Source organism: Delphinapterus leucas, chromosome 11 (assembly GCF_059928025.1).
Source record: "Delphinapterus leucas isolate spDelLeu-1000000601 "Yukka" chromosome 11, BTC_Dleu_Yukka2, whole genome shotgun sequence".
In the NCBI taxonomy this organism is placed as follows: domain Eukaryota; kingdom Metazoa; phylum Chordata; class Mammalia; order Artiodactyla; family Monodontidae; genus Delphinapterus; species Delphinapterus leucas.
In genome coordinates, this window is record NC_143139.1 from 71,549,227 (window position 1) to 71,577,023 (window position 27,797).

General features: G+C 37.6%; 1 long non-coding RNA gene across 1 annotated transcript in view; it reads right to left on the reverse strand.

Moving 5' to 3' along the window:
* The window catches only part of LOC149748050 (uncharacterized), a 153,119-nt gene extending 125,764 nt beyond the window's left edge, over nt 1-27,355 (reverse strand). Inside the window, exon 1 of the long non-coding RNA XR_016394998.1 lies at nt 25,216-27,355. This is a non-coding gene — a long non-coding RNA (uncharacterized LOC149748050). The remainder of the gene's footprint in view (nt 1-25,215) is intronic.
* Between the last annotated feature and the right edge of the window lie 442 nt (nt 27,356-27,797).

Genomic DNA, 27,797 nt, shown 5'->3' on the forward strand with positions numbered 1-27,797 from the left:
AGCTTCAAGAAGCTCGTGTGTTTAAAGGTGCATGCATTGTGACTATCCAGTTGGCTAAAAGATAAGATAAATACTAGGAGTTGGGGCAAATTCAGAAAAACTCAGAGGAGAAGAGATTGGAGTTTTGTCTTAAGAATCAGTGAACTCAACCCTTGTAAAATGCTTCCTAATAAAATTTATTGTTTTTTCATTCTGTAAAGAAAATAAGTGCTACCATTTTCTTCTCACGTACAAGGTCAATTGAGTGGTCCAGCTTCTCCCTTCAGAGTCCAGTGTTAAAACTCAAACACATAGTTCACAGGATCTATGTTTATCTCAAGGCACATGAAGATCTGGGCAGAAGAGAACTATTTTGGAACTATGTAGATATTGGACATGAACATTTTGAAACACAATATTATAAAATAAATTTTGTTATTAAAGAATATACACATAACCTTTGAGGAATCCGAAGAACCTAATATTTCAGCATATTTGGAAAATTATTACTTTTCCTAATCGGTAAAAACTTTATTTAATGGTAAAACAGTCAGAATTTTGCTAGTATTGATCTCATTTGTTATAACAACTTCATTTAGTCCTTTATTTTTATTTAGAAGCTATGCTAAGCTACACATATATATGCTGTCAAACTCATGAATATTATAGGTTATATATATGTGCATATGAATATGGTGGCTATTAAAACTTTAGAGTTAAGTTTAGAAATTATATGTCTTGAGTGAGTGTACTAGTTCCCTATCATGGAAACAAATTACCACAAAGTTAGTAGCTTAAAACAACACAAATTTATTCTCTTACAGTTCTGGGTCAGAAGTCTAGAATCCAAGTGTTGTCAGGGCTGCTGTTCTGGAAACTTGAGGGGAGAATTCATTTTCTTGCCTTTTTCAGTTTCTAAAGACCATCTTCATCCCTTGGCTCCTGACCCTTTGCATCTGTTGTCACATTTCCTACTGCTCCCTCAAATCTCCTGCCTCTCTCTTATAAGGATACTTGTGACTACATCAGACCCACCTGGATAATTCAAGATAATCTCCCCATCTCAAAATCCTTAACTTAACCCATCTGCAAAGTCCCTTTTGCCATATAAGGTAAGATTCACAGGGTAAGAGGATTAAGATATGGACATCTTTGGGGGAGGTTATTTTCAGCCTAGCATAGTAAGATTCATTTACCCAGTAATATACTTCATAAATCCTGTAGTCTTAGTGGAAAATGACAGTCAAAAGTCAGTTAAAAGATATTTATAAGTAGAAGTCAAACAAAGGTTCTACATGATAATATTATAAAAATGATAGTACTGAGAAATGGATAAAATATATGACAGGAAAATTTACTGCAACAGTAAAACATCAACCAATCAAATTTAAGAAGGATAAAATGGTAAAGGAATGTTAAATATAATTAATCTGATCTGGGGTTATATTGGAAATAATGGAGCTTGCAAAGTCAAACTTTGAATGGATAAAAACATTTATTTTGTTAAAGTTCTGAAGAAAAAGTATCAATGGATGAATGGATGAAATGAATTGTATTTATTCAGCTATAATAAGGAATGACGTACCTATACACAACACAACATGGATGACCCTCAAAAACATTATACTAAGTGAAAGAAACCAGACACAAAACATCATATATTGTATGATTCTTTCTACATGAAATATCCAGAATAGGCAGATCCATAGAGACAGAAAACAGATTAGTGATTGCCAGAGGATGGGGGATATGGTAACTAGTGAGCAGTTTCTTAATAGGTAGGGAGTGTTCTTCTGGGTTGATGAAAATTTTGAAATTAGAAAGAGATGGTAGATACACAGTATTGTGAAATGCCACTGAATGCCACTGAATTGTACACTTTAAAATGGTCAAGTGTATGTTTCATGAATTTCACCTCAGTTAAGAAAAAACTCTAAAGAAATCCCAACATGACAATTCTCTTTAATAGCAGCCAGTCCAACAATAGATTTTGTGAGGACCACAAGAAATATATAACTCGATCTCAAGAAGTGCTTCTAGAATGCTGATGAGCAATACAGGCGATGAGCAATCTCTGCTCTAATCTCAACTTAGCCACATATTAGCCATCTGACTTTGGGGAAAATTACAATGTCTCTGGGCCCATTTCCCTATTCATAAAATAAATTGAGTAAATCAGATAATTTCTAATATTAAACTTCAAAATTCTATGATTCTTTTGTACTATCTGTTCAACACTGAGCTAGTTTCTTTGGGAATCAAAAAGTTACTATGTTTTATGCCCCCAAACAGTTTACATTTCAATGTAAAAACCAAACATGACAAATGTTCTATTTATTTGAATATATATACGTTCTGGACAAATTTGTCTACAACCACCAATAAATTAAAAGTGAGAAGGACAGAGAGACACAGAGAGAGAGAGAAGGGAAGTGCATATACCTACTAATGGTTGGTTATATCTGGATGGTGAGATTATAGCTTTTCTGTTGTTATTTTTATCTCCTAACTCTTTAAGAAATAAGTATTATTTGTATTGTTAAAAAAAAATTAAATCTCAATAAATTTGTCTCTATACTTCAGTGTTGAAGTATGGCTAAACCTGTAGTTATTAGGAATTTATAGTAATCTGAATAACCAGCAGTACTTTTGAAAATAATAATAAAATTCTTTTTAAAAATTAGCATAAAAAGTCATAAACCTATTCGATTATTTGACCCAAAAGAAGTAGTTCAACAAAAGGAAAAAGTTGTATAAAGGAAGATGTTCATTGCAGCATTATTTATAATATTTTCAAATAGAAAGTTATCTCAAGATCCCAAAAAAGAGGAGTGGTTTACTGAAAAGCCCTGCACCCCTGCTTCTTTTCTTTTCTTCAGACATACCAATTGCATTCCCAGGACACAGCCCCAGGTCTGAAACATTCTTCCCTGGCTCTTTGCATAATCAGGTTCCTCTCCTCCATCAGGACTCAGCTCAAATTGCAGCTCCTCAGAAAGTACTCCTCTGACCACCCAACCTAATACCTCATCACTCTATTATGTCATGTTTTTAATTTCTTTTATATTATCTTTTATAATCTAAAATTATATTTTGAATTTATTTGTTTACTCCTTATTGTCTGTCTCTTTCCACGAGGATATAACTCCATGAGAAAAGGCATTTGCTGAATGGTCACCATTGTATGTTTAAGGGCTAAAATAGTATCTGACACACACAGTAAGAGGTCCATCAATTTCTATTATTAAAAAAACCCCACACTATTGTAAAGCAATTATACTCCAATAAAGATGTTTTTAAAAAAAAGGAAAAAGAAGAATGATAAATACCTGTACCTAAGAAAAAAGTTTAGTAGGGAATGTACAAAACTGAAGTAATGATCTTAAGTAGATGAGATTTTGATTATTTAAAAGTTTATTACATGCATTTGCTAAATTATTTTCATAATACCTTTTCTTTCTTTCTTTTTGGCTGTGTTGGGTCTTCGTTTCTGTGTGAGGGCTTTCTATAGTTGTGGTGAGCAGGGGCCACTCTTCATCGTGGTGCGCAGGTGTCTCACTGTCGCGGCCTCTCGTTGTGGAGCACAAGCTCCAGACGCGCAGGGTCAGTAGTTGTGGCTCACGGGCCTAGTTGCTCCGTGACACGTGGGATCTTCCCAGACCAGGGCTCAAACCCGTGTCCCCTGCATTGGCAGGCAGATTCTCAACCACTGCGCCACCAGGGAAGTCCCCTTTTCTTTTTAATTAAAATTCTAGCAGGGTCTCCTCAATGGTAGTTGTTGTGGCCTTGGTTTCCTATCACTATACACTCTGTTCAAATATAAGGTCTAGTAGCCATATTTACTTACTTTTCTTTCCCTGATTTCTCTCACATGCAAGCAAAGTGTTATATAAGAATAGCACAGGATTTGTAATATTCCTGGAAGTACCATTTTATCAGCTCTGTGATCTTGGACAAGTTACCTGACTTTTATGGCGCTCATTTTTTTTTTATCTTATTAGGTTGTGTATCTCATGAGGTTTTGGTAGGAACTGAGACAATATTTGAATTATTTAGCACAGTTTTTGACACATTGTAGCTCAATAAATGATTGCTGTCACTACCATTATTGGCTCCTTGTAATCATCAAATTGATGTTGAATCCTATTTTCTGTTCTTGGAGTAAGAAGAGCAGAAATATTAAAAGGGTTTTATTTATATTCCCATTGTTCAGCTTTTCTGATCCTCTCCAAGCCTTTGTTTTACTACAAGTTTGGGTTATCAGATTTGCATGAAGGAGGGCATCTTACTCTCTGTCATCCAGAAAACTGGAAGGTAGCATATTGAATACAGTGTTTTAACCATGCCTGTGCCATGTGATTCAGATATATATATATATATATCCTGCTATATGAGATTGGATGCACCTTTACCAGGAAACAGAAAGTCATCAGCCCAATTTTTTGAACACTTCTTTGTGAATCAAAGAACCACTGACAAATGAAAGTTTTAGAGCTGGATGGACCCATTCACTCCACTTGATCTATCTCTGTCTAAGAGACAGAGAAAGGAAGAGTGTGCAGCCTAAGGCTACCCAGTTAGTGTCAAAATTGAGAGCATAGTCCAGCTCTAGACCAAGGCCAAGGCTCTTTTCACATACCTCCAGAACTGAATCTTTACCAGATGGCATCTAATGTAAAAAAGAAAAAAAAATTCAGTTCAGTCAATCACGAAAAAAGATCAGTGCCACTGGCTATGTGGCCTAAGTAACTGTCAAGATTTATTTTGTGATGTTTGTTAAACGGCCAGTCTGGTTTGGCATGAAGACACAATGTTTTAAAGCTTGAGGACTGTAAAATAATAAGAAGAATATTAATAATTATAAGATTCTTGATTTAATTTCAACATTTTCTGCTGTAATCATTCTGAATTTTCAGAGATTAGAATGGCCATGTTCTTGACTCTATTAAACGCATGGCAAGTCAACTTCCATGTTCCTTGATGGGGTGTGGCCATCACTGTTTGATATTTACGGGGTTGCTCCTGTCTTTTCTTCATCAATTTACAGAGGTCTTTTGAAAAAATAACCTCAAACATCTTCTGAGTTGATTGTCATCCTTAAAGCAGAATTTCCTGGGGATTTCATATTCGTGGCCATTCTCTGGGGCAGTTATACTCATAAGTAGATCAGGAAGAACAAACAGGTAGTTAGGAAACATTAAAATGAACATAATAGCATGCAGTTAGAGGAGACAGGTCACCCTTCAACCAAAGTACTCTGATTCTGCTCATTATAGAATTTGCTGGTGTGTCTCTAACTTGAATGCACTTACTTGAATGTACAGAATCTGCCCCAGGAAAGGTCCCTGGACATAACTGTAGTGGTGATAACAATGCGTGCATGACTTCAAAATACCCAATTGGCAAATCGAAGATTGAGCCAAACTTCTATGATTATTTTCTTTTCTAATCGAGACCAAAGTAGGTTGATTTCTGATTGTGCCACTGTATCAATTTAGCAAATATATTCTTGGCCTCATGTTGGTACTCCTAGAGAATATTCCCTTGTTTGACCACAGCTTCCTGGCTCGCAATATTTTCATGTGTGCTAATATTGACAAATATGTCCTAATCTATCATTTTCTTGAGAATTTATGATCCCCTTACACAACACAGCTCATTGCAGTAGAATCAGTTCACTAAGCAAGCTATGTTTTCTTCATTTTTGTCAGTATCTACTCAAATATGTACCATTGCATGGATTTTGTTCTTACACATTTGTCCTGATTCGAACATACAGAAGTGTTAGTCTTTTTTTTTCTTTTTTCTGGGAAATAGTTTTTATCAGAGTTTGATTACTGCACCAGCAATGGAAAAGACCTAGTTTCAGCATGAAGTATTTTAATCTAAAGCAGTTCCAAATAATATAGCTCTAAATTCTAGAGTTGTAGTATCTCTGATACGGCCTTTTAATTCTGTGGAAGGGATTATGGGTGGGGAGAAGCTCTTATTAAATACATTTTACATTTAATTCAGTTTTGCAGCACTCCTTGCTAATTCCCAATTCGGCAAGCTCTATCTTGGAATGCTTAGTAATAAAGATCAGAATGGTTTTATTGCCAAAACCTGAAATCGTTTAAAAAAAATCAGGCATAGTTCCTATACAACCTATAGGGTATTAGGAAGTTATTTAAAATTGACCCCTGTTGTGTTAACATATAAGTACAGACTCACAGTTCTCCAAGGATACCACTTAAAGCTAATGATGCTTTCAACCATCCATCTTATTGCTCAATACAAATTAAGCGTTTATGACCAACCAGGAACAGTGCTAGGCTTCTAGGATACAGTGGAGAATAAGACATCATCCCTGCCTTCAGGGAGATTACATTTCAGTGGAAAGATGGCACGTAAACTGACACATTGCATACAGCAGGACAAGAATTTATGATGGAGGAAAGTACAAAGAACTATGGAAATACATAGATATCTAACTTAGTCCTAGCCAGTCAGGAAAGGACTCCTGTGAGAAATGTCATGTAAGCTGGAATTTAGGATGAACAGGAATTAGCCAGGGAACGAGGGACTGGGTGTGTGCGTGAATGTGTAAGTATATGTGTAGATGGAAGTTTTCCTAAAACCGAAAGTAGTTCAGTGCACTGGAGCATAAACTGACGTGGGGCAGGGTGTGTTTGTTGATAGGGCGGGGTTAGCAATGACAAGGCTGAGTCAGGCGTTAGGTAATAACGTTCTTTTTTATTCCATGCCAAGGAATTTGGATGTTATTAAGGGGCCAATAGGAAATGAAAGGTTTTAAGCCCTGTGGGGAGGGAGGATGGGGAGAGATGTGGGCAACACTATCAGGTATGAGTTTTTCGGGAAGATCACTTTCCAGCTACAGAGAGGCAGCTATATGGTGGGGAGATAAACCACCCAGTTGCACTTAGGTACCACTAAGGACCACTAAGGGTTAGTTCTGAGGTTGCTCCCATGTGCCCCAGACATGTCCTTGGTTTGTTGCACTTGAGAGACAAGGAGTATTTTCAGATGATGCACAACTCCAAGGAGCACCCATTCCCTTTCCAGCCCTGATAGGGATGTCCTCTCACACAGGGAAGGCATGGTTGCCAATGCAAAAAGGCTTAAAGAACCTGACAGGTTCATGGCCTATAACCATTTCTTTTTCAGAGGCACCTGAAAAATGACCACTGGTTACTCTGTCTTTTGGGTTTCTGCACCTTTGGGAAGAAAGATACTTCGCTTTACATCATAAGGCTACTTACTGGGAGACACAAATAAGGATACACATGTAAACATACTATCTATGTGGTACAAAATCCAAGAGAATATCATTAGAGATCATACTTTTTGGAAATGAGATTATCATTTTTTAAAATTTATGTATATAGTCCAATTCAGGAAAAAAAATGTATAGGCCTCCAAACTTGTTTTTGTAAAATAAAAATGTTTTGAGTCCCATTGGAAAGATACATTTTTACAAATGCATCATATCATTAGTGCCTCAAAATACCCCCTTAAGGTAGAGGATTATCATTATTTTCATTTCACATCCGGTGAAACTGGGTTTCAATAAGCCAAAAGTGAGTTGTCTGGGCTGCCCTGAGCTCATAATACAATCAATGGCAGAGGTGGGCTAGGATTAGTTCATTCCACTCACCATAACAAAATGCTTACTCTGTGCCAGATGTTGTAAAAAGTTTTGAAGATGCAAAGATAAGTAAGATGTGGGCCTCTGCCCTTCCTCATCTTAGGTTTCCTCCCATGTTTGTAGGATTTTCTCTCTGCTTTGCCCACAGTGGACCAGGGAAGTTCTGAACCCAGAGCAGCACAAAGGACTCAAAGGACCACCACATTCCTAGACAGCTAGGGGGTCCACGGTTGTTTCACTCTGCGCTGGGCTCAGTGACTCTCCAGCTTTCTGTAGGACTCAGCATTGCACTTACTGGCTCACATGGTGTGGCCCTGCAACCCACAGCTTCTGAGAAAAAAAAATTCTAAAACCAATTTCTGGAATTTTTATGATACTATTCTTGATCGCAATACTTTGCATGCGATAAAAGTTTGTATCTAAAATTTTCTAGGTGACTTTTGGGTTACTCATCACTGACCTAGACTGCAGACTCTGGAAACAGAATGTAAACTTTATTATTTTGCCTAGGACTTACTCTTCAGAAGGAAATAAGCCCAGTCAAGCATTACTTCAAATATGTACTGAGTAGCATGCAATTTGGACATCTGAGTGTAGAAAGGATTGCTTTATATATCCCTGGAGTAAAAGGCCTATTTTGGCTCCACAACTATTCCTAAGAAAGACATTTCATGTGATGATTGAAAAAAAATAACATCTTTTAACAATTTATGCCTGCCATTTAAAAGTGATTATGCTAGGGGAACGAAGGCTGCCAGCAAGTCCTGCCTACCCTGCATTGCACAGGAAGTGCTTCATCTTCAAGAAGATCTATAGGAAGAACCTTTTGACAATAACGGGTCCCTGATAAATGTCAGATTCTACTGCTGAACAGGTCTGAGGGAGGAAATCTATTCAAGGACTGAGCAGCACCGGCCTCACTGTGGAATGACTCTAACTGCTGGTTCTACAGCGAGATGCTGTTGCCGTCCTCCTCTGGACTTCCATGAAAAACTGACCTGGCTACTGTGACTGTAGGGACTGCTGACCATGGGGCAGAAAGACTCTCACCATCTTCCTGTCCCACAAGCCAGTACATCTGAAGGACCTCCACTGGTAAACGTTACTGTACAACTGACTGCCCTTGAGTCCCCCCGGACTATGCTGTGTGGAATGGAATAGGCTGGCTTCTGGACACACAAGTCCAACTAGTGGAATTAACTGGTTTTTGTTTGGAAAGACCTAATGGGTCCACCACTAATGGCACTCGACATTACATGGGGTGACAGATCTGTACTGTGACTAATACAGTCTGTCTGGTGGCTAGGCCACCAGAATATTTCTTTTAAAGTCAGGCCTTCCCCTCTTCATGGGGCTGGATCTGGGTTTGTGAAAAACAGAGGTGGCCTTACCTTCCTTATAACTGGACAGGGCACTGCTGCTGTTGACGCCCTTTCCATTGACTCGGTAAGCTCCAAAGTATGCCCATATCTGGACAAGTGATGGTTCTGAACATACTACGTGTCTTATTCTTGATACTCTGGCTGCTGCTGTCTGTACTGAATTTATGGTATCTGGTTGCAGTGCCCCCTACATACCTGACCCCACAGAAGTGGGGAGGACCAAGATGTAAGGGTTGTGCAGAGTATGTAGGGATGGGGTGTATGGTCAAGATGGCTGCTCTCTTGCTCTCTGTACATCGCCTGCCTGACCAGTGCCCGCTTCACCTACACCTACTCACATGACTGACCTTCCTACCTACTTGCCCTCGGCCCCAGCTGGTGATAACTTATAAGAGGGGCAGTGAGGGGCATGCCCTTCTACTGGTTTCCCTGGTAACTAATGAGCCCACCTGAAGTCAATTCCCCTGTAACTGGTAAAATTCCCCATCCCCCACCCCCAGCGAAGACTGCCACTATGTCCTGCCTGCCAAGCGCCACCCATGCTGGGGTGTCGCTCCAGGGCCTTGTTTCAGACATGTAAGCTCGCTCATCCTAAACCGCTGATGTCTCTATAAAAAATAAAATAAAATAAAATAAAATAAAAGTGATTGTGATATACGTGCAAGAAGTTCTGCAAGAATATATAATAACCAACCATAGTACAGGGAAAACAGAAGACTTTTCACTTCCTAAGTTAAATATTGTTTAAAAAATTTAATAGGAACCTTTTATGACCAAAATTTTAAATAAAAATAAAATTTGGGGCTCCCCTGGTGGCACAGTGATTGGGAGTCCGCCTGCCGATGCAGGGGACACGGGTTCGTGCCCTGGTCCGGGAAGATCCCGCGTGCCGCGAAGCGGCTGGGCCCGTGAGCCATGGCCGCTGAGCCTGCGCATCCGGAGCCTGTGTTCCGCAACGGGAGAGCCCACAGCAGTGAGAGGCCCGTGTACCGCAAAAATAAATAAATAAAATAAAATAAAATAAAATTTGAAAACTAAAAAAAAAAGTGATTGTGATATAGCTATCGATTTTAAAGCAGGTTAATTTTAGGGCAAAGTGGGTTTAAAAAACAACCTATCAATCAAAGATTGCCAAGATTCATCTCCAGTCACAATGTAAAATTGATTTTATAAAATTAACTCACTAAGCAACAATTTAAATAGCATTTTGGATTCTGCAACCTATCACAGTCTATGTCAGTGGCTTTTTTTCCTGAGAATTTGGTATAATAGAGCAATGAAATCAAAGGGTAGTTTTCATCTGATGATCACTTAGGCTTCAGAAATAAGTACCAAAAAACTCTCTGGGGTTTAAAGCATAGACTTAGGCTATGAAGTACTAAAGTTAGCAAACCACATTTTCACATCTTCCTTTGTAGTGAGAACCAAAAGTGACATAAAATCTATTCTGTGATAATAATATCTTTCAGCTTTTCCATTATTCCCTGAAGATCCAAATATCTGTCATTCTCATACTTGATAGAATCTCTCCACCGAAGTAAAGCTAAGAAAAATATCTGTGTCCCAGTTTCCAGTTTATATTATTGCTCCTGTCAATCAGACCCACCCCACTATCACAACAAGTTAACAAGGGCCTCCGAAATAAATGAATCCTTCAGAACCAATAAAAATATATGTAAATTTTCAACACAAGAGTGTCTTTTGGGTTTTCACGCACACTCTTTATGAGCCTCAATGGAAGGGCCCACAAGCTGTAAAATTCTAGTCAGAATTGATAAAAGTAGCAATGTTCGCTGGTAAAGTTACTTTCAAGCTCAAAGAATCCATATTATAAAATCTTTTGACCAAAAAAAAAAAAACCCAGGCTTAGATGGCTTCACTGGCAAATTCTACCAAATATTTAAGGATTTAAAAAATACCAGTACTACAAAGCTCTTCCAGAGAATATGGGAGAAAAGGCTACTTCCCAGTTCACTTTATGAGGCCTGTGTTATCCTGATAATAATACCATGTGAAGGCATTTCAAATAAAGAACACTTCATCAATGTGTTAGCCTGATAATATTTAAAATATCCTTCATCAACATAATGGTTGCAAAAAAAGTTCTTAAAAATTTTAGTGAGCCAAATCCAGCGTATATAAAGAGCTTAGGACCTAAATGCAAGAACCAAGACTATAAAACCACTAGAAGAGAATATAAGAGAAAATCTTTGTGACTTCTGGATTGGTAAAAATTTCTTAGATAAGACATAAAAGAAAAATTGATACATTTCCCCCAAATTAAACATTTTCTCTTCAAAGGATATTAAGAAAATATGAAAAGACAAACCAGAGATTAGGAGGAAATATTAGCCGACCATATAACAGATAAAAGACTTGCATCCAAATTATATAAATAAATCTTATAAACCAATTATAAGACAAACCACCCTATTAAAATACACTAAATATTTGAATATTCAGATCATCAAAGATATACATGAATGTCAAATGAACACGAGATATGTTCCGTATCATTAGCCATTATAAATGTGTAAAATAAAACCACAATTAAATATCGGTACAAAATAGGGCTAAAATTCTTTTAAATGACAACACTAAACATCAGTGAGGATTGAGAACTTTCGTACATTTCTCTTGGGACTGCAAAATGGTACACTTACACAGGACATATGACCCAATAATCTCACTCCTACACACTTATTTACGAAAAATGAAAACATATGATCACACAAAAACTTTTATGCAAATGTTCATGACAGCTTTATTCATATTACCCCAAAACTCAAAACAACCCAAATGTTCATTAACTGGTAAATGAATAAGCAAACTGTGGTATAGCCATACAACCTAATACTGCTCAGCCATAAAAGGGAGTAACTTACCTATGCATGCAACAGAATAGATTAATCTCAAGAGTATTATGTTAAGTGAAAAAGATAGACACAATATACTGTATAATTCCATTTATATGAAATTTTCAAAAAGGCAAAATTAGAGTGACAGAAACCAGCTCAATGATTGAAGGAACTGGCTGGAGGTAGAGGATTGATTGCGGAGGATCAGCAGGCAAGTTCCTTGGTTGATGGACATGTTTTACACCTTGACTGGTGATTACATAGGCTAAACTCATCTAATTACACACTTTAAGTTGTTGAAGTTTTTTTATTTAAATTATACCTCAATAAAGCTGACCCCAAGAAGAATGAATGTTCTACCTAAAGGTTCCTGAGGTTGTCTCAGTTGAAATGTTAGGTTAATGATATTTAAAAGAATGTTAAGAGGCCCCCCCAAAAGCTTGGAGAAATCATAAAAGGTAGACCATAAAAATGTAAATAAAGAGAAATTGCCCAGAATTGAAAAGTTACAATTGGAAAATCAAACCAGTGGTAATTTTGTCAGGACAGTTAAAAAATAATGAGGGAGAGAGGAGGGAGAAGAAGGCTGAGCAATACAAATAGGAAAAACAAGGGAAAGGAAGTGAGAATGAATATGAGCGATCTCAATATTGTCACATAGTGAGGTTTGCAAAGTTACTTTTAAAGCCACTTTCTTGCATATTAATTATGTATTGGTTCCAGTGCCAGGATATTGATTCCTTGATGTGGACAGTTCTTGTGCTTTCCTGCAACAGCAGGGAAAATTTCAGAGGGCACCTCTTCTCTCTGCCAGTGTCAGAAGGGGGCAAACTTGAACAATGCTTGATTGTTTTGTAGTTGAATGGGTTTGGGGAATGTTTTGGAATTAAAACAAGAAATGCTTATTGATGGCTTCTGTGTCCTGGCTATTGTAAATAGAGCTGCAATGAACATTGTGGTACATGACTCTTTTTGATTATGGTTTTCTCAGGGTATATGCCCAGTAGTGGGATTGCTGGGTCGTATGGTAGTTCTATTTTTAGTTTTTTAAGGAACCTCCATACTGTTTTCCATAGTGGCTGTATCAATTTACATTCCCACCAGCAGTTCAAGAGGGTTCCCTTGAATGGATAAAGAAGATGTGGTACGTATATACAATGGAATATTACTCAGCCATAAAAAGAAACAAAATTGAGTTATTTGTAGTGAGGTAGATGGACCTAGAGTCTGTCATACAGAATGAAGGAAGTCAGAAAGAGAAAGACAAATACCATATGCTAACACATATATATGGAATCTAAAAAAAAGAAAAATGGTTCTGAAGAACCTAGGGGGAGGACAGGAATAAAGATACTGACGTAGAGAATGGACTTGAGGACACGGGGAGGGGGAAGGGTAAGCTGGGACGAAGTGAGAGCGTGGCAGTGACATATATACACTACCAAACATAAAATAGATAGCTAGTGGGAAGCAGCCGCATAGCACAGGGAGATCAGCTCGGTGCTTTGTGACCACCTAGAGGGGTGGGATTGGGAGTGTGGGAGGGAGACGCAAGAGGGAGCAGATATGGGAATGTATGTATATGTATAGCTGATTCACTTTGTTATAAAGCAGAAACTAACACACCATTGTGAAGCAATTATACTCCAATAAAGATGTTAAAAAAAAAAAGAAATGCTTTTTGAAGGGCAGGTTTCCAATTCCACCAGCCCATGTTGAAGGACTGGAGAAATGAAATGCTTTGCTGAAGAAAAAAAGATGTTCAGAAATGGAAATAAGCAATTTCAAAATAGAATGTGATGAAAGAAATGATAGACTGAATGACATCAAAAAATTTTAAAAGGAAAACAGAAAAATATTTTGTAAAGCAATTTCAAAGAAGGCCTATATTTCCAAAATAAAATAATTGGTCTCGAGGATGAACTCATGAAAAATCCTTAACTAGCTTCTGGAGATAGAAACCTCAAGACAAGCAGAGCAGTCATGAGGAATGTCTCACAAAGCAGGAAGCATGGTGAGAGGTAGCATAGCCTTTCAGGGCAGAGATGAGAGAAGAACCAAGAAGAGGGCTGGGAGTGGTTAGGGCTAGAGGGAAGGAATGCAAGGAGGTGGGGCAGGAGGACACAATAACATCTTATCTCCTAATGACCACAGTGAAAAACTTGGAAATATTTGTCACAAGTTACAGGTGGCAGGTTAATGTGGCTGAAGGGGTTGGAAGACAGCAGACAGCTATAGTTATAAAGAAAGAGTTCATGAGTTCAATTTTTTTTTAACTAAGGCACATAAACTTCATGCTCTGTCCCACTCAATGTTTACACTGTCACATCTTGACCGTTTCTCCCCATTTGTGTGTGTTTTGTGGCCAGAGACACCCAAATACATTTTTTTCCCTTCCCATATGGCATTTTTTGCCCTTTACCTTGAATACACTTCCCTCTCAACTGTCACTTTCTTGGAAAAAAAAATGTTTCCAGATGTATCTTCACTCCAAAGTGAGTTATTTTGAGTCGCTGTAACTCATCCAATAAATATCATTATATAATAAGCAAAGCCACCTCTGTTGAGCATGTATTATGTTCTGAAACTGTAGTTGTTGCTTTATACATGTTATTCCTAATCCTCGTGAAAGCCAATAGAATAGGTACAGTAATCTTTAAAGTTAAGCAAGCTGGGGCACAGGGAGCTTTTGTAAAGAGCTTGAGGTCACACACCTGGTAATCATTGAGATTTGAGCCCAGATCTGTCTGCTCTAGAGAACACATTCTTCTCCATTTCACCAGGCTACCTTTTGCACTAGTCTTTCATATTGTAATTATTTTTTTACGTGTCTCTATCCCTTACTAGACTGTGAGTTCTTCCAGGTTGAGACATGATTATTCATCTTTGTCTCTCCAATGACAAATACTGAGCCTACTCAGGGTTAAACAAATGTTTGATAATATATGAATAAAAGAATGAATGAATGATAAGTGAATGAATAACTGAGAAGTTTCCATGGTGAGCATGAAAACAAAGCAGGGGTTGTGAGTTATGCAATTTAAATATGTAAAGGTACCAAGCTCTAAAAATTGAATTCAGTGTTTAACTCTTTGTAAAAAGTAATTAAAATAGAACACACAAATGTGTTATATATTGAAATCCAAGACAATTTAAACCACTTTCATGTAAACATATGCTGCCAGTCTGACTTGTTTTGACTCAGACTGGCAGAAAATTTCTCCTGCCACCTCTGTGCCTATGTTTGAACTTCACTGTAAATGTGTCACTGGTTCTGAAGCTGATTGCTTGGCATATTGACTTGATGTTTCTACTTCTATGAAAATCCCGATTGCTTACATAGCTCTGAATGACAGCAAAAGGGAATCACTGGAGCAATGAATCAGAAATTTGGAAAAATATAGCAACATGATTTATCTAGATGAACCAGCATAATTCTTAACTTTACCTATGTGTATGAGGGCTAGACTTTTTCAAATGAGCAGTAAACAACAGCACGTGGTAGGTTGTATTATTGTTTGCAATATTCATCTCCTCTTTCCCTGTAAGAGGATTATGTATCCCAGCCCGTTGCTGTCTTCCTTATAGTTGTTACATATTTCCCTGCCTTTTTGACTTCAGGCTTAGCCATTAGACTTGCTTTGGCCAGTGGCCTGTGAGAAGACACAGATGTTTGCCACATCTGAGCAGAAGATTTAGGAGACATCATCTGTCTCCATTCTTGCTCTTCCCTCACTGCTCTGAAAATGGCATGTCCTATAAGGGGACAGAAAGAAGAAGACACATAGAACTGAGCCAAGCAGAGCCAAACAGAGCCACGGCAACTACACCTTACTCACAAATGCAGATGTATAACTTGAGCAAGAAATAAACGTTCATTTTTGTGAACCACTGAGATTTGGGTGATGTTTATTATGCAGCAAATCTGACTGATAGATTGAAATTTAATGGAAATGAAAAAGCAATGTTATTTTTTTACAAAAATGGAAAGAATAGCCCTCTCCCCAGTGATATATAGAAGTTTGCCCTTGGGCCTCAAAGGAGGACTGCCTATATATACCCAGAGTCTCAAAGAAATCACTCAGCCCTTCTCCCAGGACTTGCAAATTCAAGGGGACACTGGCTTTCAGATCCTTCCTTGTTCTCAAACAACAAAGCTCAAAAATCAAAACCAAAACAAACAACAAACCTCCTCCTTTACCACTTGCCAGAAAATACCAATGCATAACAATTTATGCAAGTAGAAAACAGAAGTGGTCACCAGGCCACTTTTCCTGCAGTCAATTCTGAAATCCATCTAGACATAATCTAGGGCTCTCTATTCTCTTTTTTATAGATGAGGAAACTAAATCTCAGGGTGATTACCATGTTGAGTTTCCAAGGTTACTGTTATGGGCTGAATTGAGTCCCCCTCCCCCCTGCCAAATTCATATTTTGTATTGGAGATAAGGCCTTTAAAGAGGTGATTTGTTCGAGAGCTATTGAGGCTATTAGGATAGGCCTTAATCCAATCTGGTATCCCTATAAGAAGAGGACATTTGGACACATAAAGAGACACCATGGAAAGACGAGGTGAGGACACAGCAAGAAGGTGAGCATCTACAAACCAAGGAGAGAGGCCTCAGAAGAAAACAAAACTGCTGACAACTTGATCTTGGATTTTCTGCCTCCAGAAAATAAATTTCTATTATTTTAGCCACCTAGTTGTTAGTATTTGTCATGGCAGCCCTAGTAAACCAATACTGTTGCAGAATTAATAAACAGCTGAGGAGTATTTGAAATTTGATCTGCAAAACTCCAGAGCTCTTTCCACACTAGTGATCTCCTGCCTCTTCTTAACCAATGTTAATTTATTACCTGTGTATATCTATATAGAGATAGGACTCTGCAGCTAATGATAGCTAAATCAGCCCATATTGAGCACTTACTGTGTATGACTATGTAAAGAGCTTTGCATGCAAACAGGCTAGATCATACTATGAGAAGCAGTTAAACTGCTAAGTAAGGGAGATCAGGATCCCAAGTCCTACTCACCACTCTAGACTCAGTTAAACTCCACTTCCTGTTGGAAGGATTCAGACTATAATGTGGATTCCCCTTTGAAGATTTCCTATGAAGTCTTGTGTTTATTTTTATCATGATTCTTATCAAAGTTTTGAATTGCTTACATTTGTAAGCGATTATTTGTACATTTGTAAGCTATTCTGGATACTGATTTCTTAGATATCAAAGACTGTGTTTTCATTTATTCTCACTCTTTGCACAGTATCTGGCACATCATAAGCACTAATTTTTTTTTCTCAAAATGAGGCTTCATGCAGTTTCTTACCATTTCTTACCAAAGATAACTGACTTGATAAAAGATGATCTAACTGACTTGAAAGAGTTCTTCATTGAATGTATCATCCCAGAGTGAGAAAAATTATCCTCTTTCCTTGGAAGAAACAGGTCCATCTCAATGTGTACCAAATATTTTTGGGCAATTTAGGGGGTGGAATTTTGCAGAAATACAAAATGTGATGAATCAGACAGATGACAATGATCTTTTTTTTTAATCACATCTTTGCCACCTGTGTGAACTTCCCTTATACCATTTTTATTTTCATTTAAAAGCCTACCATCACCACTCCTAGTGGTGCAAGGAATGGTAGTGGTCGATTTTTAAAGTCTTTCAAGGGCTAAAATAGCTTAACACATAATTATCCTTTGATAAAGATTTGATAAATGAATGATCAGAGGTAAATATCAGATTTTCCTTGCTTCTCCTTTGGTACCATAATCCTTTCCAGCAATCACCTTACTTCTTTACCTTGCTTCACAGAAAGTCTTCTTCAGCAAGTTACCACCTTCACTGTCTCCACCTAACCACCTCCAGTTTAGTTTTTTTTCCACTCCAGATAGACTTCCAGTCCAGTCTGACCATCGCACTAGCACCTCACATCCAGGTCATCAGTGATTCCATGTTGCCAAATCAAATTAATACGTCTCATCTTTTTCAACTTTCAATGGCTTTTCACACAGTTGACTAATCCACCCTTTTTGAAACACCTCCTCTCATAGGCTTCTATGATAGCCGTGTCTCTTCTGGTTGCAAGTAATAGGAACACAACTCAAAGCAACTTGTTTAAACACAAAAGGAATTTATTGGCTCTTTTATCCAGGAAGTTCAAGGAATGTTGCTAGCTTAAGGCACCATGGGATCTAGAAGTTCAAACAATATTATCAGAAATCTATTTATTTTTCTCTATCTCAGCTTACATTTCCGCTGTTATCTTGGTTGTTAGGTAGGTTCACCTCACATGGCAACAAAGAAGGCTATTAGCTGTTCTAGACTTATATCAATCATCCTTCTCTTTACTGGTCTTAATTGGGGGGGGAAATGCCTCTTTCCTGTGAGAATTAGCAGATGTCATAGTAAAACCTTAATTGAGCAAACCTAGTGCCACGTCCAACCTAGAGTTGGTGAGGAGGGTCAGTTGTATTAGGAAAGAACCAGCCCCACCTGAACTGCATGTATTGTGGTGGAGAGGAAAACATTCAACCTACAAAAGCACATGTTCCATAACTTCTGTGACAACCCCCTGTCTCTTGTTTTTCTTAAGCCCCTGCCTATTCTTTCTCAGTTTCCATTGTTGGCTTTACCTCCAAGTGTCCAACTCTGAGCTTTGTTATGAGCCTTCTTTTCTTTTCTCTTCATCCTCTCTTTTTAGCTGTTGACTAGAGTTCTAAGATCCATGGTTTAAATTTACTTATGAAGATAATGATTCCCCAAATGTATGTCCACCAGAAGCAATCTCTCCTCTGAGTAACAAATACATGTTTCTAACTGCTTACTTGAAATTTCCACATGGACATCTATATGAATCTCACAATGGTGTTCTTGGGTTCTTTTTCCCCTCAAAACCTATTATTTTCCCCAGTCTTTAACATCTCATTAAATGACATCAACATCCATTAGTTGTTCAGTCTAAAAATGTAGAAAACATCCTTGTCTCCTATCTTTCCTTCAATTCCCATATTTAATTCATCAGCAAGTCACACAACATATAGCATCAAAATACATTCAAATCCATCCATCTCTGTCTAAGCCATCCTAATTTCTCATTAGACAGCAGCAACACCCTAATAAATTGTCCTCTTCTACTCTTCCCCTTCTCTAATCCAGTTTCCTACTTGGTGGTTGGAATGATCTTTTTATCATCTCTTACCTCGTCTCGCTAAACTTCCCATCTCCTTCACTGTATTAGACCCATGCTGGTCTCCTTTCTGTTCCTGTAACTAAGCCATTTCCTGCCTCAGAACATTTGCATTTGCTCTTTCCACTGTCTGTAAATGTTCTTTCTCCTGCTCTTTGAATTTTTCATTTCTTAGCTTAAATAGCCTTTTTGTAGTGGGACCTTCCTTTACCTCCCTTTCTAAGTTTACTTCCTCCTTAACGCTCTTAATTCCTCACTCACTGGAAAGGATATAAGGTCCAGGAGCATATGAACCTTGACTATTTTGTGTACCACTAAATTGCCGGGACCTAGGACAGTGCTTAGGCATTCGAAATCTATTTGAATGAAGATCCCCATTTCCTTCATGGAATTCATTAAAGTTCCTTTCTTTCTTATTTTTCTTACTTGTTCAATGACTGTCTTCTCCACTAGAATGTAAACTTTGTAAAGGCATGGCAATTTCACCATATTTCCAGTACCTTGTACTTATTTTTTTTAATTTTATTTTATTGAAGTATAGTTGATTTACAATGTTGTGTGTTGCCTTGTACTTAGTAGGCACTTAATATATATTTATTAAATGAATATTTGAGACAATGCTTATTAGCAATTCCTTCCTGAAGTTAAGCAGAGACCATCACTAATAAAGCATTCATATTGACTCTCCCTCATGAAAAGAGGAAATCATACTAATTATGATATAAAAGCTATACCTAGGTCTTGGCCAACATTTGCCATTTTGAAACAGGAATTGGAATTGTTAATCATTAAAACTAAATTAAAATATGGTTAGGTGCAAATTCTGTAAAAGGACATATAGGACCTTTATAACCAGATTTCTACATTCTGGGTCTCTATACTACTATAGGCACCATATACCTTTCAGTACCATCAATCTCTCATATTTCTTGGTCTTTCACACCTCAATGCTTTTTGCATTTTGTTCCCCCATTCCTGTAGTGTCACTCCCCTCCTTTCTTTACATAGTGAAGTCCTATTTACCTTAGGCATAAATGTTCATTCTGTGGATGCACTCCCCAAATTTTGCTCTCCCCTTCTTGGTATTCACAATAGTCTTACATATTCTTAACATAATATTTATTAAATTTTATTCATACACACACTTATGTGTGTGTGTCTGTCTGTCTGTCTTTTATTTTCTAGTATCTTTCTCTCCTCCGAGACTCTCAGTTCTCAAGTTCTGGGACCCTGACTCACTAATTTATTTTAACTTCAGTAGCTATTGCATCACTGGCATGTAGTTGGTACCAAGAAATGTAGGCAAAAATAGAATTAATGTGGCTGTCATTTTTCATCCCAAATAGGCCAGTGATATGTTTTGTAGTCAACCAATTGAAGAGGCAAAAATAAAATCAACTTACATTTTTATATCATTTCTAATTTTTCTTCCAAACACTTACACATCAATTCTCTCATTTAATCCTCATGATATCTATAATAACAAATCATTCCCATATTACACTCAGGAAAAGACAGGTGAAGTCATTTGTCTGCAGTCAACAGCTAGTAATTGGCATTAAAGAAAAAACTTTCATCTCTTGACTCCCAGCTGCACACTCTTTCAACTGCCTCAGGCATTCATTTTCGACCTTGATTCATGATAGAGTCATTAGTACTTGTACTGATATTATAGTAATACTAAAAAAGACAACTGGTTATCGAACATGAAAAATAATATTCAATTTGAATAGTCATCAAAGAAAAAATGACACAGTTTTTCCTTATTCAATTAACATTAAAATAATACTGTTGTGGAGGGATGTGGTAAGATGACTTTTTTTTAATTGGTATCAGTAAAAATTGATTTAAAACTATCCTTTGGAAAGTAATTTGGCTATATTTTGTAAGCAGCTTAAACCATTTAAACACCTCATAAATCCACTTCTTGGAATGTATATTACAATAATATGAGACATAGCTTTATGTACAATAATGTTTATTGTAGATAATAGAGCATTGTTTATAATAGTAGTAAAAATTGAAACAACCTAAATACACAACAATGAGAAATGACTAAGTGATTTGAAGTATGAGGGAATATTATGATGGCAATAATTATACTTTCAAATCAATTTCAGTAACAGGAGAATCCTTATCTTGTAATGCTAATTTTAACCAGATATAAAATAATATGTTTTCATAATCTCATACTTGTAGAAATATGCATAGAAATAAAACCAAAAATAGATTAAAATGCAAAGGGTATTTTTCTTTTGTTGGTGGGACAAAGGCAACTTTAAATTTATTTATTTGTATAATAGAAAAAGTAAAATAAAAAGTAAATACTTTCAATCTTTTTCAATACATAACAAGCTCTAAAACACAACAGGCAGCATACCCACTACAACTGACAAGAAGGTTCAAAGATAAAGAAAAATTTTATCTCCCTTTTGTCTAAGAAATTTGATTACTCAATGAAACTGTGGTTGTTTCCATGGGAAAAAAAGGGTCAAATAATGGAGCTAGCAGGGGAAAGTATGGGTTTTAGTGGGAGACAAGAGGCCATGAGAAAACAGGAAAGAGACTCCCAAGCTATAGAGTAAGGCAAGCACCCAACTCCCCAATAACATCAGATGACATTAAGAACAAAAGTTTTCAGTTGAATTACATAGTATCCAGTGTCTCTTTTCTTATTGCATTCCACCTGCTCCCATCTTTATTGGTCTTCATATTAAACTTCTTAAATTTTCTATCTACTGACCAGGTAGTGTGATCTTTGTAACTTCCCAGTGCCCAAGATGGTTGGTGCTTATCACATAGTAAGTTCTTGTGAGTTTATGGAATTGAGTTAGATAAGCATTCTAATAAGTTTTCTAATAAGGGGAGATGATGAAAACAGATTTTTAGGAAGGTAGGAGTGGTAGTGATATATGAAATAACTCAAGTACAGAGAGGCTGAATTTAGGAAGTGTAGATGAATCACGGGTATAGTAGCTTAGGTCAAAAGGGTTCTTTCAGAGTGGGCTACAAGAATGAACTAAAGTAAGAGTGATGACCAGTATATTTAACAACCTGTGCAGCATGGATACTGACCAGCCAGAAGAGAAGCTGGCTGAGCAGGGGTTCTGGAGGGCCCATGAAGCAGAGTCTGGTGTAAACCGTCAGGCTGCTGGATGGTGCAAGGTTGTTTGGGAGGTCCAGTAGTCAGGACACAGTGGTCAGGTGATGGTGAGTACCTAGGGGGCTCAGGACAGAGGTAGAGGGAAAAAAATTCTACAATGCAAAGTCACAACACAAATTGTGATGCACAAATACACAACACCTGATGTCTTCCTGGGTTAGAAAGAGTGATTGCATTTGGGAAGAAAGAGTTAGGGCAACTTAGCAACTGGTTAGAAAACAATGTAAAAAAAATGTATTAGAAAAGCTTCTAGCATTTGTTGGGGAGAATATTGAATGGAGTCAATTTTGATGGTAAAAAAATGGAATTGGTTTGAGATGATAGTAGGACATCTAAGTGGGACTAGTCAAAGTAAAGTTGAAGATTTATGATTTATGAGAGGTACTAGCATCTGAACATATAAAACAAAGAGTAACAAAGGTGTTAACTGGGGAAGCCCAAGGAGGGAAATCCACTGGAGTTTGCAAAAAAGGAGAAGAGGAGAGATCTAAGCAGACAACATCATGGATTGCTCAAATTAGGGGCATTTGAAGAGTCGTTTTCTTTTTTTTCTGTTTTTCTGAAGTTTCCATATTTTCTACAACAGTCATGTCAAATGGGGAAAACATTTACTTTTAAATCTGATTTTATTTTCACCAAATACATTATCTAGAGCAGTATACCTGAAAGTGTGATCTCAATCACAGGGCTAGCTAATTAAAATAATTATTTGTTGGTTCCAGGCCTAATGAATCAAGATCTCAGTGGATGGTGCCAGGAATCTACATTTTTAACAAGCTTCCCAGGGGACTCTCATGCACACTGAAGTCTGAGAAACCAGTGACCCAGAGCACAGAAGTACAGCACTCAGGAACATTTCCTTATCTCTTGGCATCGATTCTAATCAGTGTGTATTGCTTCCATCTGGAGCCTGGGGCCTAGCTCAGCTTCACTGAGCACAGAGCTTTCCTAAACTCCCAAATTCTTTTCAGAGTTTCTACCATGTTCCTGCCTGAGAGAGATTACTCAGTAAACCACTTGGTTAATGTGTTCCAGGTAGACTTAGATAAACCAACTGGCCCATTAAAATTTTTTGCCCTTCTTAAGGGATAGAGTTTTGAGGGTTTTTTCTTGACCCTTTATCCTTTTTCATAAATTTCATCTTGATACAAAGTTACCCCTTTATTCTTTGATTTTCTCCAGTGATATTAGTCATAAGAGGTGCAAAAAACGAGCCCAGTATGAAACATCCATTGTTGCAAACAATGAGATGACCTCACAGTTGGAAGAGGTCTGCTTACCTTTGAGAAAAATTGAACAGAGTTTAATGACTTTATTTACACAAACACACTGTGCACAGCCTTTGTCCAAGACCTATTATCCCTCATACTAACCTAGGGAAAAATATTAAAAAGATAATAAGGACATTTCTTTCTAAAAGCTGTGGTAAAGCATTAAAAGATGTATAACTTCTGCTTGGATAAAAGTTGGATAAAAAGATTTAAATACAGATTTTTTTGAGAAGCATTAAAATGTGTAAAACCATTCTTACTGGGAAAGACATTTTTTATCTAGGTTTCCCTTTTTTCTCCACTCAAATGTAGATATCGTCTTGAAGATTAAAACACTTTTTGAAATTATGTAATGGGAAACTAAAGGGCAGTATTGAAATCACACATTGAGCCATGCTAACAAATAGTACTAAGGGTTATTTTCTCACATTGATGCCCTCTAGCAAGATCAGAGACAAGGTTACATATTCCCAAATGGAACCAGTTAACTGCGGTATCCAGCGTGTGGTACTAATGAGGCTAAGGTCAGGGTTCAGTTCCAAAACAAGCTGGTTAGCGTGACAAGAGCGATGGCCTCCCCAACCTGGCTATACAAAGCATTAGTCACCTAGGGATTTTTAAAACATCTTTTTGTATTATAAATTTCTGGGTCTTATTCCAGGCCAACAGAATCAAAATTTCTGGGAGTGGGGTGAGAAACCTAAGCTGTTAATGAAATCCCTAGGCAATTCTTATGCCAGTCAGAATTTGGGGATCAATAACCCCAGGGGAGCCAGCCCAAGCAAGAAGTAATCCAGGGTGACTGCTTGGTGGTCTGCAACTCAAAACTGCAAATTCTAAAACTGTATCAGTTGAGGAAGAACCCTCAAAATCTCCAGCAAGTTTGTCCTTCTGCAGCCACAGATTGGGTTTCTCAGGAGAAGCGATGAATACATGAAGATTTCAAGTCTTAATGATAAAGAGCAGGCATGGTATCTTAAAATAGCCCTTCTAAATGCCTCTTTTCACGTACACTTCACTGAGCTTTTAAATGCCAAGTGATAGAACTCACCTCTCCTCACACAACCTGAGACACACAGGAGAAACCCTCTCCTGCTCTGGGAAATGGACATCAATCTCAATCCTCTGAAAGCAGAGATCGTTTCTCCTGAACTTCCCCTGATATGCTTCTGGAGGAAAACATAGAGAAAGGATATATTCTTTGGAGAATTTGGGAGGTTTGTTCACTGCTGGATTATTTCCAAACACAAAAATCAGTCCCTGTCCAAGACCAGAAAAAACCAGGATGGTCCGGGAGGCGATCGTGAGACCAAACCACATGATAAATCGAAGTCTCTATTGAGAATTTGTGTTGGAACAGAGGGGAGGGGCTCTGAGGCAGTGTGTCCTGAATAGGGCAACAGCAGGTGGACCAAATGGAAAGCCAAAAAAGCTGATAAATGGGGTAGAAAACAAAATACCAACAAAGTACATAAAGTTTTCACTTTCTGATCATCTGTGCTGAGGTAGAGTATATATCATCTGACTGTATTTGTTATATTGTTCAAGTCGGATACATAACAAATAGCTCCCAGAGTTACGCAAATGCATTGGGATGGGGAAACTCAATTTATCTTAAGGCACAAAATAAAATTCATCTCCTTTCTTTTTTATAGTTTTAAGGCAATTTTTTTTTTAGTTTAGGTTTGGAAATCTCAATTTTAAAAGGTTCCTCCTACCTTTGAAGCTGGTATTAACTCCCTTTCTGTCAGAAATTGGACATGTTGACTCCTCACCAGCAGAATCTTCAGACCTAACCCAACTGGCTCAGCAAATCCTTCCTTAAATGCAAGTAACACACCCATTTCCACTGTCATCTAGCTAAAGCCAAAGCCAAGGAGATCTGCCTTTGCAAATTTTGGCAACTATAATTGACATTTATCCACCATCCTGTCTGTTACATATTTGTATACTTTTTGTTTAAAGATAAAGTTTCTCTCGATGCCTCCTGTTCTAAATATGTTTAAGAGGTGGAATGGGCCTTGGGGAGAAAGCTGGCCCACGACATTACACGCTTTGTAAGATGCCGGGCACCTACACTTCTTAAGAGTTAATACTTTTAATACAGTGTTTTTCCCTAGAGAATCTTAACCTTAAAGGAGTTTCCATTCTGTTCTAGAAAATGAGGCAAAAAGCCATCTTTTCCTGAATTCAGCAGGGTCCTTGACCTGTCAGGCTACAGAGAGAAGTCTGGTTGCTGTCATTTTGAGACAGTCAGCCAAATGCTTTTACAAAAAAAAAAAAAAAAAAAAACTGTGGGTAGATGAAAGTTCTGTCTATAAAGTAGCTGTTACTACAGTGCATTGTGGTTCTATTACCGTGTACCCAAAGCATAAAGAATTCAGGTATGAAGTGGTGTGGCAAGAGTTGCAAATTAAATAAGATGTGCTTTGGGGTTTTTCCTTTATTGGGCCGCAGAAACATGCCCATGACTCCAGGGAACATGGTGACTAAGTCGAAAACAAAGCATTCATGCCTCATGTTAAATGTAGCAGAGGAGAAGCTATTAAACACTTCTTGGCGATTAATTACATGAAATATGCCCTTTTTTCACAGCTTTGGTTTCAGGTATGTGGGAGAGTTGAAAATGTTTAATTGCACCTAATTTGTTTCTGCAGTTTAATCATATTGCCTAAGCATTGTGCTGACGTCTGTAATCTGTGTAAGAATTTGTAAGGGGCTTCATTCTGACACCTTCAGAGGAAGGGAATTTTTTTTCTTTTTACTTTCGTGAAATAATCATACCTAAGCTTTGATCTACTTTCTTGGAAATTAAGGAAATTATGAAAACATGCCAAGTATGTTATAGGTTAGGTACAATTTGGAAAGAAAGTCCTTCTTAGCATTCCTGTAGGCTTTACTTAATTCGGTGCAGTCATTTTCATCACACCCACCAACCTATTGGCCCAAATCCTGAGAGAAGTTCCTCCCCAGATAGAAGCTAAAATAGAGACAGAGGGTAAGCATTCCTCTGTACGTGGCCCATTTCAGTGTTTTCTGTTGGCCACTCTGTTACCATCAATCACCTGAGATCTGATCATTCCTCCAATCTTGCTGACTTCCGATTTTCTAGACTTCTTATTTAACCACTACATTCAAGCATTTTCACCTCCTGGCTTCAAGACAATCTTCTCCTTTTCAGACCCTCTCTACTTTTCTTCATAGTACTTAGTAACACTTAAAATCACATTATTTATTTATTTGATGTCAGCTGTTTGTCCATTTTCTCTCACTAGAAACTCCATGAAAGAACGGAGCTTGTTGGTCTTGTTGACTATTAAATCCTCAGTGTCTATTCTGGGGCCTAGAACAAAGTTTGTCTTCATTAAATGGTTGATGAGGGGATGGGTGGATGGATGAAACCCTGACATTTACTAGGCTCTGTTCTGGACTGGTTCATGTCCCTGATTAACTCCAATAGAGTAAGCTCCATGGACTTCAGACCTCATGGTATATTTTAGGCAGTTACCAAAATCTTTGTACATACAGTACAAGCAAAAAAAAAAAAAAAAAAAGTTAAAGAATTTAAAATCTGCTGAGAAGGTCAAAACAAAATAAACATGAGAATAACATCTGAGTGATAGTTGACCAGAAAGGGGAAACCATATGACAACTGATGAGACTGACTTAGGACCAAAAGTTTTGGGAAAGCAGACTCACCATTAGAGCTACTCCTGGTGCCTTTGCTCTAGAGGTGATGGATAGAATGGATAGAAAATAAGAATCATTGTTTTCCAGGTCAAACTGAATCAATGTCTTCCCCTCAACAGTATATCCAAATGTAAGGACCAAGCATAAATAAGAGCAAAGTAGCAATGGTAACCATTTTAAGTCAAAAGTTTTAACTGTATATAAGCGAATGTAGAGAGATGATGAAGGGCCCTTGTAGCCAGGATAGGATTTCACTTACTCTTCATAAGAAAACTATCAAGGAGACAATGACCAATTTTATAGGAAACTAAAACTCAGACTTATTAAACGTCTTTCAGGTCATATAATGATGAATATGTGATTCGAACCCATACACATGCTCTTTCTACTATACCAGGAAAGGCAAATGGGTATCATTTTACCTTCCGTTCTGATTGATTGGTAGCAACAGTCTCAAGACCAGTGTTGGAAAGCACTCTAAGACTCCAGCAGGATCCATGGGGATGAGTGGGGAGGTCAGCCATGTCAAGGAGGAGTGGCCGCACCCATGTGGTTTGCCATCTCTACACATGTTAATTTTTATCATGTTTGGTAATTTGGGAAGAAAGAT